Source organism: Megalobrama amblycephala, linkage group LG10 (assembly GCF_018812025.1).
Source record: "Megalobrama amblycephala isolate DHTTF-2021 linkage group LG10, ASM1881202v1, whole genome shotgun sequence".
Classification (NCBI taxonomy): Eukaryota; Metazoa; Chordata; class Actinopteri; order Cypriniformes; family Xenocyprididae; genus Megalobrama; species Megalobrama amblycephala.
Window position 1 is genome coordinate 9,969,305 of NC_063053.1, and position 13,946 is coordinate 9,983,250.

Below are 13,946 nucleotides of genomic sequence, written 5' to 3' on the forward strand. Positions count from 1 at the left end.
TTCGGTCCGGTTGAAGGCTTTTTGTTATGATATAACAACTAATATGACAACTTTAGCACATTTGTCAGCTAAACATATATTCAGTGTTTACCATTAATGACCCTGTGCCGCCGCCACCGTTTCATAATGAACTGAAAATTTAAAACATAGGCTACTACGTTGTATATACCAACGAACTAAAATCGGAACCGTGATAAGGCTTTGTGCCTTTATAAAACAGCAAAATACAGTGATTAAGTATATATACAGTCTGTCTGTGCTGCGTGTTTTAAAGAGAAGTGCGCACTTTTGCTCACGCGATCAGCTGGTGATCTGGTGATCAAAATAAAAGCTCAAGGATTTATCTTAGAGATTAGTACAAAAGTGTTATAATTTCCCAATACTGTTTTGTAAAGTAAGTAACTAATAAAAATTGTCATTTATTTTAGAGTGCATTTGTTACAATATATGGAAATTACTGTCATGAATAATTATATAGCCTAGTATTAAAACATTATTATATTGTTATATTGTAATAATTGTTTGGCATCCTATACAATGTAGACTGAGACACTATATCACAACTAAAAAGATGTTTGAACCCTTTTTAATGTCCAGGTACAAGTCAACGCTGTTTCTTTGTTCCATTTACACACTGTATGGGCTTAAGCTCTCAGATTTGAGCTCTCAAAGTGCCCCAGATTGATGCATTTAACCTTAAAATGTACACAATTTTCTTCCGGGGGGGCATGCCCCCGGACCCCCCTAGAGTAGATACACCCAGTAAAGATTTAAAAAATAACAGTGCCAAATAATGTACATTTTTTCAACAAGAATACTACTACAGAAGCTCGTTTTATGTCAGTAAAACTGTTAACAGAAAATTATGTCATTGGTCAAATATAGATTTGGGCTAAGCCCCGAATGTTTACAATGTCTGGCTCCGCCCTCTTTTACTGGGATTCTGCTTTGTCTGTCATCATTTATTCAATTATTCAATTGATTTAGTATTTTACATTAATGACACTTTGAAAAATATATAAATATTAATATTAGGTATTTTGTGTAGCCTAACAACTAAATTAGCAAATGTTTTTATTTATTTCCTGTAATAACACATTGGTTGATGCACCAATGTGTTATTAATATAATGATGCATCATTATCCTGCACATAAACTTAAAAGTAAATACACATTGTTTTTAAGGGGGGCATCTTCTCCCATGCTTATTGTATTGGACTAAAATACATTGTTTTTCTTGCTAAGCTTTAAGATACTGGTTGAATTATATATTAAAAAATCACCTTAAATTAATATTTCATGTCCTCGCATTATTTATTTGGTGAGTAGCCGCGTAATAAAGCTGGATAATCTCATTTTCGCATCATCTTTTACATATTTGAGCGCACACTGTTTTTTTTTTTTTTTGTGACCAATCAGAATAAAGTATTCCGGAGCATTTACGGCCTAATGAAATCCTGCATATGGTTCTCCTAAACTCTGTGCAGATCTTCCTATTCTGCTCCAGTTCCCCATCACAGGGCTGTAGATAGATCTGCATTCTCATGATGAACTGCTGCTGCCCTCTTGTGTTCTTTACACAATACACTACAAACAACCATCTCATCAAACATACATTGTTCATTAAAACAAGAGCATTTATAGATTAAATACTTCATCCAAACATAAAAACCTTAAACTTCCATGCACTGTAAAATTAAGTAGTGTATATTAAATCTAATATATTTATGCATTTAATAATAACATAGATAAATCAGCCTGACGTTTTGGCCAACATTCTATAATAGCTAAAAATTGTATAGCAGTGGTACATAAGAAATTATAATAATCATATGTCTACTAGAGGAAAAGGATAGTTCTGTAAGCAGCAAGCGTTAAGAATATTGAACTCATTTAAAATAAACATTTTAGTGCCGTCTGGTGTTTCTCCATTTGGAATACAAGTCTTTGATCTATATAAAGTTACATCACATACTTGATTAAAGTCTTTTTATTGCTCGTCCAAGTACTAGGCCATATTTTCCCTCTTCCTTCCATTCATTTAAAAGCATGTCCAGCAGAGGGAAGTAGAGTGTCAAGCCTGAGGCAGTGAAGCCATTTAACGTGTCCCTGAGGCAAACTGATTTGTTCAGTGTGGTAACAAAGCCGCTTTAATAATTACCATCTCTGGTGGTATTGGATACTGGTAACTAAGTAACTCTCTTTTACTTCATAAATCACTCTTCTGAGATTTGAATTTTTAGGCTTTAGATTGGTGTAACAAATCTTTAAGCGGATGCAATAAAATATGTAAAAATATCTAAAAGTATAATAAAATATATGCCTACACTACATATGTTTTATTAAATGCCTTAATTTTATGATCGGTCACGTGACACAATCAGAACCAATAGGTCGAGAATGTCTGAAGCAAACATAACAAGGCGCCATTTTTAAATGAACAAAAACGGCAACCTGCCAGAAGACGAAGAACAAAATCGCGTTTAACTTAACTACTCGAACAAATATGCAAAATCGTTTAAATTTTGATCTTTTCCCTCACACAACGCGGATTACTCTTTGTGGTGATTTGTTTCATAGCTTGGTAGTATAAATTATCCACTTTTACTGGATTAAATTCTCAGAAGCCTTGCTGAAATAATAACACTAGGGCAGGGGTGTCCAAACTCGGCTTTGGAGGGCCACTGTCCTGTAGAGTTTAGCTCCAATTTAACACAACACACCTGCCTGGAAGCTTCCTGTATGACTAAAAACCTTGATTAGCTGGTTCGGGTGTGTTTAATTGGGGTTGGAGCTAAACTCTGCAGGACAGTGGCCCTCCAGGAGGAGGATTGAACACCCCTGCACTAGGGTGAGTAAATGATCACCTAGTGATGTGATGAAGTCCACATGATGGACTTCAGCAAAACAGGTGAATCCGGAAAAAATTTCTATAGAAAAGAATAGAATAGAATAGAATAGAATAGAATAGAATAGAATAGAATAGAAAATGACAAAAGGGGACCCATTTGCCCTTACAATCAGGGTGCGACTTATCGAGGGGTTTGCAAGAGTTTCGCCGCTTGAGATCTTTCCATTCCTGCATTGAACTGTAGGCTATATCAATAAAACACTTCACTGTAATTTTGCACGACACAAATACATAAATTTATATATATATATATCACAATAATTAGTGTTTTTGTGAATCATCTTTGATACAATTCACAGTTAGCTACTGGCAGAAATTCATTTTAAAAGTCGCCCCCTCTGAAAGTCATTGAATAATTCTCACCCTGGTTATAAAATTATAATAAAATAACATAATATAATATAGCAAATAAGATGTACACAAACTTTACTACATTTTTCTTTTTTTTTTTTTTTTACAAAGAAGCATTGGATTATATATTAGCTACATTATATTATTAAAAATTGTTTTATCAATTATATATTATTATATAATATAATGACATTATTGTATTATATTATTATAATACACTTATATAATAGCCTTTATATTATATAATATATAATTATAATATATGATTACATTTGTTTAATCAAGAAAACAAAATATCTGGACATTTATATGATAAGAGATGAATGATCATTTTACTGTTGAAATACAGTGATATGCAAAATGACATTTCTAGTAAGCTTCATTTGAAGATGATAAATGACACTCGACGATGCTGCTCAGTCATGCAGCGTTCAACTTGTTTTAAACTTGAAACCGCAACATGATGATGCGAGAGAGAGAGAGAGAGAGAGAGAGAGAGAGAGAGAGAGAGAGAGAGCACGCGCAGGGAGGGTAAGCGCGCGGAGCATCAGCATCAGCACTCTCACAGCAGCAGATCAGCGGTTGGTTGGTCGGTCGGTCGGTTGTAAAGAGCGCACGGGCCGGACTGATCAGGAGGAGGAAGCAGGTAAGAGCGCTGATTCTCTGACTTACTCTGGAAAACTGCTGACAAGTTTATATAACCGCTAATTTTGTTGATAATATTACTTACTTATCACTTAGACATGTTAGAAAATTAGACAACAGTGATGCAACTAATCTTAATCCATGCTGTCAGTTGGCCATTGAGTTTGTATGTGTTGTGTTCTATAATGTTTCATTAATGTGTTTTATTAGCTTTTATTATATGGGTTTATGTTGTTTTTTTTTTTTAACCTTTGAATGTTTATTAGTTTTTTGCGTAAGTGTTGCGCGTATCGGGTAGCGGTGCGCGATCCTGCTGCGCGTGTCGTTATTTATTCATATGTCATGCGAGCTCATGAGGGTGAACTAGCGTGTTGCCATGAGCGCACGAGAAGCTCGTGAGGGGTTTCACCCCCGGGAACTTATAGAAGAACCAAATAAAACAGCGTGTCAGCTGATAACCGCATTTAATGTGATATGACTGATGGTGGCACTGATGAAAGAGGAATGGCTGGCATACCATTAGTGACATCAAGAGTGTATAATGCTGGGTGGTGGCAGGAGGTAAAGGTGATGTATATTATCAACATGCATATGGACTTCCAGATGGACAGCAGATCTGATAACCTGTGCATGCATAAGCACTCAAGAGTGATCCACTCCAGAGGGCTTGTTTCAATTTGCTTATTTGTTTGTCCCCCATCATGCTCTTACGAAGGTCTGACATTATGAAGTGCGTATAGTTGTCTCTTTTTTTTTTTTGCCTTACATAGCTATAAATAAACTGCTTTGAGCTGTGATGAGATACTGTATACCACACTGACTCTGTACATTTGAGATTGTTCACCTTTTGGTCCCTTTTGGTTCTGGTGTACTCAGTGAACTTATTGATTACAAAGACATAGTTCTCCAGTTCTCCATTTTTTAGACTTGCCTTTCAACTGTTGATCAGTTTGGGAACATTGGAACAACTTTCATATAAAAAGCATGAGCTCTGTTCCAAAACTTGTGAGCTGCATTTTAAAGCATCATAGGTGCATTCAAGATGAAGGCTTTTCAAAAGGTTCATAATATAACTTTTTTTTAGGGCATTTTACGGCAGCATTATGCAATCTGTGCTGAGAAGGCAATCCCACAATGCATCAGTGAAGGTATATATATACAAACCCGATTCCAAAAAAGTTGGGACACTGTACAAATTGTGAATAAAAACAGAATGCAATGATGTGGAAGTTTCAAATTTCAATATTTTATTCAGAATACAACATAGATGACAGATCAAATGTTTAAACTGAGAAAATATATCATTTTAAGGGAAAAATAAGTTGATTTTAAATTTCATGGCATCAACACATCTCAAAAAAGTTGGGACAAGGCCATGTTTACCACTGTGTGGCATCCCCCCTTCTTTTTATAACAGTCTGCAAACGTCTAGGGACTGAGGAGACAAGTTGCTCAAGTTTACGAATAGGAACGTTGTCCCATTCTTGTCTAATACAGGCTTCTAGTTGCTCAACTGTCTTAGGTCTTCTTTGTCGCATCTTCCTCTTTATGATGTGCCAAATGTTTTCTATGGGTGAAAGATCTGGACTGCAGGCTGGCCATTTCAGTACCCGGATCCTTCTTCTACACAGCCATGATGTTGTAATTGATGCAGTATGTGGTCTGGCATTGTCATGTTGGAAAATGCAAGGTCTTCCCTGAAAGAGACAACGTCTGGATGGGAGCATATTTTGTTCTAGAAACTTGGATATACCTTTCAGCATTGATGGTGCCTTTCCAGATGTGTAAGCTGCCCATGCCACACGCACTCATGCAATCCCATACCATCAGAGATGCAGGCTTCTGAACTGAGCGCAGATAACAACTTGGGTTGTCCTTGTCCTCTTTAGTCCGGATGACATGGCGTCCCAGTTTTCCAAAAATAACTTCAAATTTTGATTCGTCTGACCACAGAACAGTTTTCCACTTTGCCACAGTCCATTTTAAATGAGCCTTGGCCCAGAGAAAACACCTGCGCTTCTGGATCATGTTTAGATATGGCTTCTTTTTTGACCTATAGAGTTTTAGCCGGCAACGGCGAATGGCACGGTGGATTGTGTTCACCGACAATGTTTTCTGGAAGTATTCCTGAGCCCATGTTGTGATTTCCATTACAGTAGCATTCCTGTATGTGATGCAGTGCCGTCTAAGGGCCCGAAGATCACGGGCATCCAGTATGGTTTTCTGGCCTTGACCCTTACGCACAGAGATTGTTCCAGATTCTCTGAATCTTTGGATGATATTATGCACTGATGATAACTTAAAACTCTTTGCAATTTTTCTCTGAGAAACTCCTTTCTGATATTGCTTTACTATTTTTCGCCGCAGCATTGGGGGAATTGGTGATCCTCTGCCCATCTTGACTTCTGAGAGACACTGCCACTCTGAGAGGCTCTTTTTATACCCAATCATGTTGCCAACTGACCTAATAAGTTGCAAATTGGTCCTCCAGCTGTTCCTTATATGTACATTTAACTTTTCCGGCCTCTTATTGCTACCTGTTCCAACTTTTTTGGAATGTGTAGCTCTCATGAAATCCAAAATGAGCCAATATTTGGCATGACATTTCAAAATTTCTCACTTTCAACATTTGATATGTTATCTATATTCTATTGTGAATAAAATATAAGTTTATGAGATTTGTAAATTATTGCATTCCTTTTTTATTCAAAATTTGTACAGTGTCCCAACTTTTTTGGAATTGGGTATAATATATATATATATATATATATATATATATATATATATATATATATATATATATATATATATATATATATAATACATGTGTGTGCTATATCTTTTTTTATGGTTAATAAAATATTGTGTCATTGGTTTGGCAACATGCTAACTCCAAACTCAATTTTGAAAACAAATCAAATCAACTTTTAGCATGTGAGCAATGCTATTTGTATAACTGTTGCTTCAAACCTCTCATAAGTTCATGTTCTATTCCAGTTTAGATGCCTATGTAGGCAGTAGACAGCAAGACGGCTCACTATAGTGTCTTTACCTTTTTTTTTATTTTTTTTTTAATAATTTTTGGCTATAAAACCATGATGAATTTAGGCTAAAATGATTTGGGTTGAAGTGTTATGAAGGTATTATGGCTGGTCTGAATTCTTGATGAGTTTGTGAGGAGAGAATGTCAGTTTATACATCAGAGTGACATCATAAGGACTTTGGTTGCATTAGCTTTGTTTGAATAACAAAAAATGATGAATGCATGGCGGAGGTGTGTTTGTGTGCATGCACAAGTGTTTCTGTTTGATATAGAATCTTCTGGCTCCTTTGCCACGCTTTCTCACTCGGCATGTCTGTCACTCCTTTCAAATCCACTCTGAAAACGAGTACAGAAGGAGAGAGGGATGATCATTTGAAATGAAGGCTTGGGATGGGACAGGTATTTTGAGTGACAGGCTGAAATGAACGGCTGTATCAGAGAAGGAGAGAGGAATGAATTGCAGATACAGTGACGAACAGATGAAGAAAATAAAAGATGAATCTGAGGGATAAAATGGGAGAATTCTGATCTGTAAGCAGCAATGAATCCCACTCCACTGGTTTTAGCTTTTGGCTCCCATTCACTTTCTCGCTCTCCTTCTCACCCATTCTATTTGAGTGTCCCGTCTGTGCGAGGTCATTAAATCAGGAGGGTTAGTCAGGCAGAACGTAGAGAGGTCAGAGGGACAGACTAAAGAAGATGAGGGGTGCAGAAGGAGAGGAGAGGGAATTTTGGACAGGACCCTCCCATCGAGCCAAATGAATATTCTGTATTCAGCATTGAATAGCATACTGCATACTTCACATTAGGGATAAACTGATATTTTGGCCAGGCTAATAAATGTTCACACTTCACAGTATACATAGTAGTAAGCTATAGCCTTAGATTACATCCTTCTTGATATTTTTGACCTCACTGACCTCATTGATCTTCTCCATATACTGTTTTGGAGCTGAACACCTCTTGCCATTATGAGTGATTGAGATTTTAATTGAGCACAGATGTGAATGTGACATGATGCTCTTAAGAACAAGCTGTTTGTTCAGTCTGAGAGGGTGAATTAATGGTTGCTCATGTGCTTTATGATGGTAACAGACTTCAGAGCTGGGTTCAGTTCACCCATCAATGATAATTTTGTTATTATTTACTCATGCTTATGTTATTCCAAACCAGTGTAACTTACTTTATTCTGTGTAACAAAAAATTACTTTATGAAGAATATTTTGTGTACTTTTTCAATATAATTGTGAATAAAGACTAGGGCTGTATCATAAAAATGATCCATATGACTTGAGCACTATTACAAGTCTTCTGAATAGTTTTGTGTGAGAAATAAACCAAAGTTTTAGTAAAAATCTTAACATCCACCCTACTTTGCCCTGATTCGTGAATGAATGGTTCAATTGAATAGATTTGTTTCAGTGATTCAGTTGATCCAGTTTGCAAAACTAATAAAACAATTATTAATATTGATTAATATTAGTTCAACTGATATTAATGTTTATTAATAGTTAATATTTCATTATTTTTTAGTTTATTTTTGTTTACTGTCTGATAACCAATATGCAACACTAGTTTTAGCGATATATGCTATTTACACTAAGTGCAAATAGCTGTAGATGCTATTTACAATAGGTGAATATAGTGATAGATTCTATTTACATCATGTAAAAGTATCAGTTACAATAAGAGTAAATTGCAATTAGATGTTATATATACTTTATATTGGCAGATACTATGTTTGCACCTCAGTATTTTTGTACATTAACAGGATGTAATATCACAGAGTGTAAATGATTATATTTATTCAAATTTTTAAATGGATGCTGCCTTATTGGGAGAATAAAAACCCTCCCTACACCTTCACCTAACCCTACCCAATAAACACTTTTAATATTATTATACACTCGTTCGCTGTTTATTTCCACTTTTAGAACATTATTTATATTTTTATTGAAAATAAATGCGAGCTCGGCAAAAGGCGGATTCAAACCCACGACAATTGCATTAAAAGCCAGGTCTGCAAGCCTTACTCGCTATTACTTTGCCACTGCAGACGTTGAATTCTGCGTGCCTTTTTTAAAACTTGAGTGGCCGAACCAGACATTGGTGGGCGGAGCTAGTGAAAATAGCATTTGCCAACAAGGGATGCTATGTACACTTAGTGTGCACGCCATGCTGTTGTCGGTGCGCACAGACACACATACAAGGTTTGTGCACACACAGAGAGAGAGAGGTGGTTCAGATAGCTCGCAAACTCCAAATTGATTTCTCTTTCGCATCCTCAATGCACTTGGATGGACACTTACATGCATTATGTCCGTCAAAATACCCCTCTCGGCAAGTATTCTCGTAAATACATTCGGTTGTCTTAATTGAACGAGGTGAGAATTCGGATGTGTGTATATCGGATGTGTGCTCGCATGGGGTCTTACTCTTAAAGTGACAGTAACCTATAAATAGGCCTACCTGCTGTTGTCTGTCATGTAAATCAAACAACAAAACACAGCTTTAACAAAGATTAATCTATATTAAATTTATACAGTGAACAGTGTCATTTTACATTTAATTATTACATTTCTGTACACAAAAATTAATACTACAGTTAGACCTTATACTTTATTTGTAACTTTATGTTGTATTTATTAGGGCCCGAGCACCGATGGTGTGAGGACCCTATTGGAATTGCTCAGCCAATTATTCTTCTTCTCCAAAATGAATCACATTTTTGAGGGCCTAAACGTTCTCAAAAACTCATGAAACTTTGCACACGCGTCAAAAGTGGTGAAAATTTACATCTGATATGGGTTTCAGAATTAGGTGTGGCAAAATGGCTCGATAGCGCCACCTACAAAATTTAAATTAAGCGCCCTTTGTGCTACGTTTCACGTACAGTTATGAAATTCGGTAGACAGATGTAACAGCCCAATACCTACAAAAAAGCCCCTGGGTGCAAAGTTTGTAAACCCAACAGGAAGTGAGATATTTTGAATTTTCTCTACAAAATTTTGGCAGTTTTTGCCATTTCCACATGTTGTACTTTAACTAACTCCTCCTAGAGCTTTTATCAGATCAATGTCATATTTGGTCAGTCTAATCTAAAGGCCTTTGAGACGTTAAATTGCGAAGATCTAGAGTTTTCGCTGAAGGGCGTGTCCGTGGCACCCTGACAAAGTTCGATGTTTCGCCATGAAACAGGAAGTTGTTGTAACTCGGGCATACAATGTCTGATCTGCCCCAAACTTCACATGTTTTATTAGAGTCCTGACCTGAAGACATCTATATGACAATATTCAGTTACAGTCATAGCGCCACCTGGGGGCAACAGGAAATTACATGTTTTACACTGTGATTAACTCCTCATAGAGATTAAACCAGATCAACATCATATATGGCAAGTCTAATCTTAAGACCTTAGCGATGATAAATATCAAAGATCTTGAGTTTTCGTTGAAGGGCGTGTACGTGGCGGACTGACAAAGTCTGATGTTTCGCCATGAAAGAGGAAGCTGTTGTAACTCAGGCATACTATGTCTGATCTGCCCCAAACTTCACATGAGTGATAAAAGTCCTGGCCTAAAGACATCTATATTCAGTTAGCTATAGCGCCACCTGTTGGCAGCAGGATGTGTGGCACTTTTACATGATTTTGCCATAATTCTCCTGTATTTACTTGCTCACATGCATGTCGCCCACTGTTTGCTGTTTTCCTAAGGCCAACGGGTGGCGGTGAGCCCGGGTGCGAGGGCCCTTTCATCGCTGCTTGCAGCTTTAATCTATGCTTGTAATTGATGTACAGTATTTGTTCTTTTTTTACAGTCTGTTCACTTGCCTTTAATAATGTATTATTCTAATAGTTTCTGCTGTGGTATCGGAGTAGTTAAAGTGGGCTAAGTAATAAATGCAAAGTTACCCCCCACCCCCCAATTTTTTTTTTGAGCTGATCCGAAACATGATCCTATCCGTGACTTAATAACCATGATATGATCCGAACCGTGAGTTTTGTGATCCGGTGAACCACTAATGAAGACAGAAATTTCATTTTTTAGGGTGAATGAAATCTGAATAGAAGTATTAAAGTGGTCATGAACTGAGAAATCAAATTTTCCTTGAGCTTTTGACGTGTAAGAGGTCATAAAGAATATCCTGTAAGTTTTAGAACTGAAAACTTCCTTGTTAGTCCAAAAACAGCTTTTATTGTAACCAAGCCCAGAATACGACTCGTTGTGGAATGTGCCTATCTATGACAGGTGAAAGACCGCCTCTGCAGAAGAAAAACAATTCCTACTTCACCATTGCAATGTTGGCCCCACCCACTGGTGTGTTAGTCAGATGACGAGGAGAGAAGAGGATCAGGATACAGGACTAAAACGCGACTGCGCCCCTGCCCTTGCGGAGGTCTGTGCATGCCACTGTCTGTGATCAGTGATTTCTGCACTCAAAAAAATGAATTGTTGGATTTACTTAAAAAATAAGTGTCAAGTGGTTCCACGCAACAATATTGAGTAATTTGTACAAAAAACTATTTAGTTGAATGAACAAAAGAAATTCAAGTAAAGCTGACAAAATTTTTTTGAGTAAATACAAATCATTTGAATGTCACTGTTACATAATATTTATATGTGCAGTTTACTTAATAATATTATGTTGATTACGTAAGGTGAACACATTTTTTTTTTGAATAATCATTTAAATAGAAAGGATACAACATATCAGAATGCAGCCCCTCACCCCACTCAAAAAATAACTAATTGAACAAACTCAATTTAATTGAGAGCAGGAATTTCAGCCTATAAGCATGCGTATATGAGTGCACACAGCCTAAACACAGGCGACACTCTTCTGCATGATGGTAACCACAAAATTCAAAAACATTACAGAAACTACTCTAAATGTCCAACATAACTGAACATTAAACACTAACATAAACTAACAACATCTTTCCCTTTACTGAAAAACATATAAAATAACACTTTAATCCCTAAATTTACTCTCCTAATGCAGTCCCTTGCAAAGCATGCTGGGAACTACGGATCCACTGCACAGTTAGTTATGTCAACGGTAATGTGTGCATTTCACACAGCAATGTTAAGTTGACTGAACAAACAATTACTAAGTAAAGCTGACAATACTCAATTTTAGTAGAAACAACGCAGTTAAATGACGTTCATGTAGTTACATGAGTTTTTTAAGTAATGTGAACGAGGGTGGTTTGAGTGAAACTAACAACAGTGAAAGTTCATTTTTTTTGAGTGTGATATGTATTGATTCATGTACAGTCAGATGTTCTTTGTCTATGTGTCAGTAAATCAAAACAGTGACTAAACGGTCAACTGCATCGTTTCTGTTAGTATGATGAAAATAATCTGTTATTTAAACTGTGATAAATTCAATCCCTGGAGCTGTCAATCAAACAGCGCGAGTTTATCAGTGACTGAGTTCTGGACTCTCGCCAAAACTCCCGCTATATTCAACAAATCTCTTGTTTACATCGTGTTTGCACTGTTAATTATGATAAAAGCATTCGTTAGTGTGCAGAAATTGAGTTTCACTGATGAGATCACTGCATTTAAGCACTCAACAACATGTTTGTGATCGTCTACAATGTTCATCACTGCAGCCTTTCATGCCACAATCTAAATATAATGCCATAGATCTAAATGTAATGCTATCATCAACACTTTTCATGATTAGTTAACCTTGAGAGCCGTAATAGTAAAAACGTGCTAAAAGTTTTCGAGAGAGTTCCACATGTAATACTTAGCTATTTCATATGCAAAGATGTTAGCCAATCACAGCAGTGGGCGTTTACACTGAAGTCTCACAGCAGACATGCCCCTTAAAACAGAGTGTTCAAATAAGAGAGCTAAAATCAGGGTAGGAAAAATGCCTTTTATTTCTAAATTATGACAATTTTTCATGTAAAAATCACAACATTATAAGTGCACCTCAGGAAACATTATAAAATAATGCAGTTCATGACCTCTTTAAGCTTAAAATGCTTAGTCACATAAACAAATTGTACTTTTAAAGAAGATATTTTCAATGAATCAGTTTAACCAGTTCTCAAAACCTGTCTGGATGATGAATTATACTAATCCAGTTATCAAATTCAACTCGCTAAATGTTTGACTTTGTGACCCATCAAAATGGTTAACAGCTCACTGGAGGGAAGATCAGTGAACCATCTTTTTCTCTGTTTGTACACAATGACTACTTCAGTGGATCGTTTTAGTCTTCATTCACTAGGCGTTCTTTAAGATTTCTCCCTTTGTGTTTAGTTGAAGTAAGTAATTTGAGAAAGTTATATAAGTAGATGAAGAAATAGCAAAAGTTCCTATTCGCATTTCCATTCGTAAAGTGTGTTATATCTATAAAGGGACCACCCTTGGCTCGTACAGTATGAACTGACCACTTGGGCCTCCTGGCCCCTTGATGAATTCAACACAAGCAGATTAATTGTTATAGCCTACGAAAACGTATGTTTCCTTATTTTATTTTTATTTACCGTGAATGATTAAATGATTCAGAACTGTATAATGGTAACTGATGTGTTAAATTTCATGTTTTGACTACAAGTGTCACATTTGTGTGTATTTTGTTGTACTGTGTAAATAAGCAGGTATGAATCTGTAAAGTTTGTGAAGAGTGCACGTGAGAGAGGAGCATATGGAGAACACTTGCGAACGCCCTCTCCTGTTCATCCATAACTCAAAGCTGTAGGATTTGCAGTGTTCAATTACAGCCCCGCTCATAAATAATCTGACGGAGGCCGGTCATAATACCCCATTCAGTGTTAGCTTTACAGCGTGACAAATCCTTGTTGTTGGTATTTATGTACAGAATGCAGCCTTGGGAACGTTTGTCTGTGTGTGTGTGTGTGTGTGTGTGTGTGTGTGTACATAAACAACAGTAAACCCATTTTTTTTGGATCTTTTAATCATAAATGTCACTGTTTATAATCCTCTAATGAAGAAAAAGAAAAAAAAACAAAAC

General features: G+C 36.5%; 1 protein-coding gene across 2 annotated transcripts in view; it reads left to right on the top strand.

Moving 5' to 3' along the window:
• Positions 1 to 3,783: 3,783 nt before the first annotated feature.
• The window catches only part of cdh23 (cadherin-related 23), a 292,980-nt gene continuing 282,817 nt past the window's right edge, over positions 3,784 to 13,946 (top strand). For both annotated transcript variants that reach the window (XM_048204503.1, XM_048204504.1), the window contains exon 1: positions 3,784 to 3,908. The gene's annotated coding sequence lies outside the window, so the exon portion shown is untranslated. The remainder of the gene's footprint in view (positions 3,909 to 13,946) is intronic.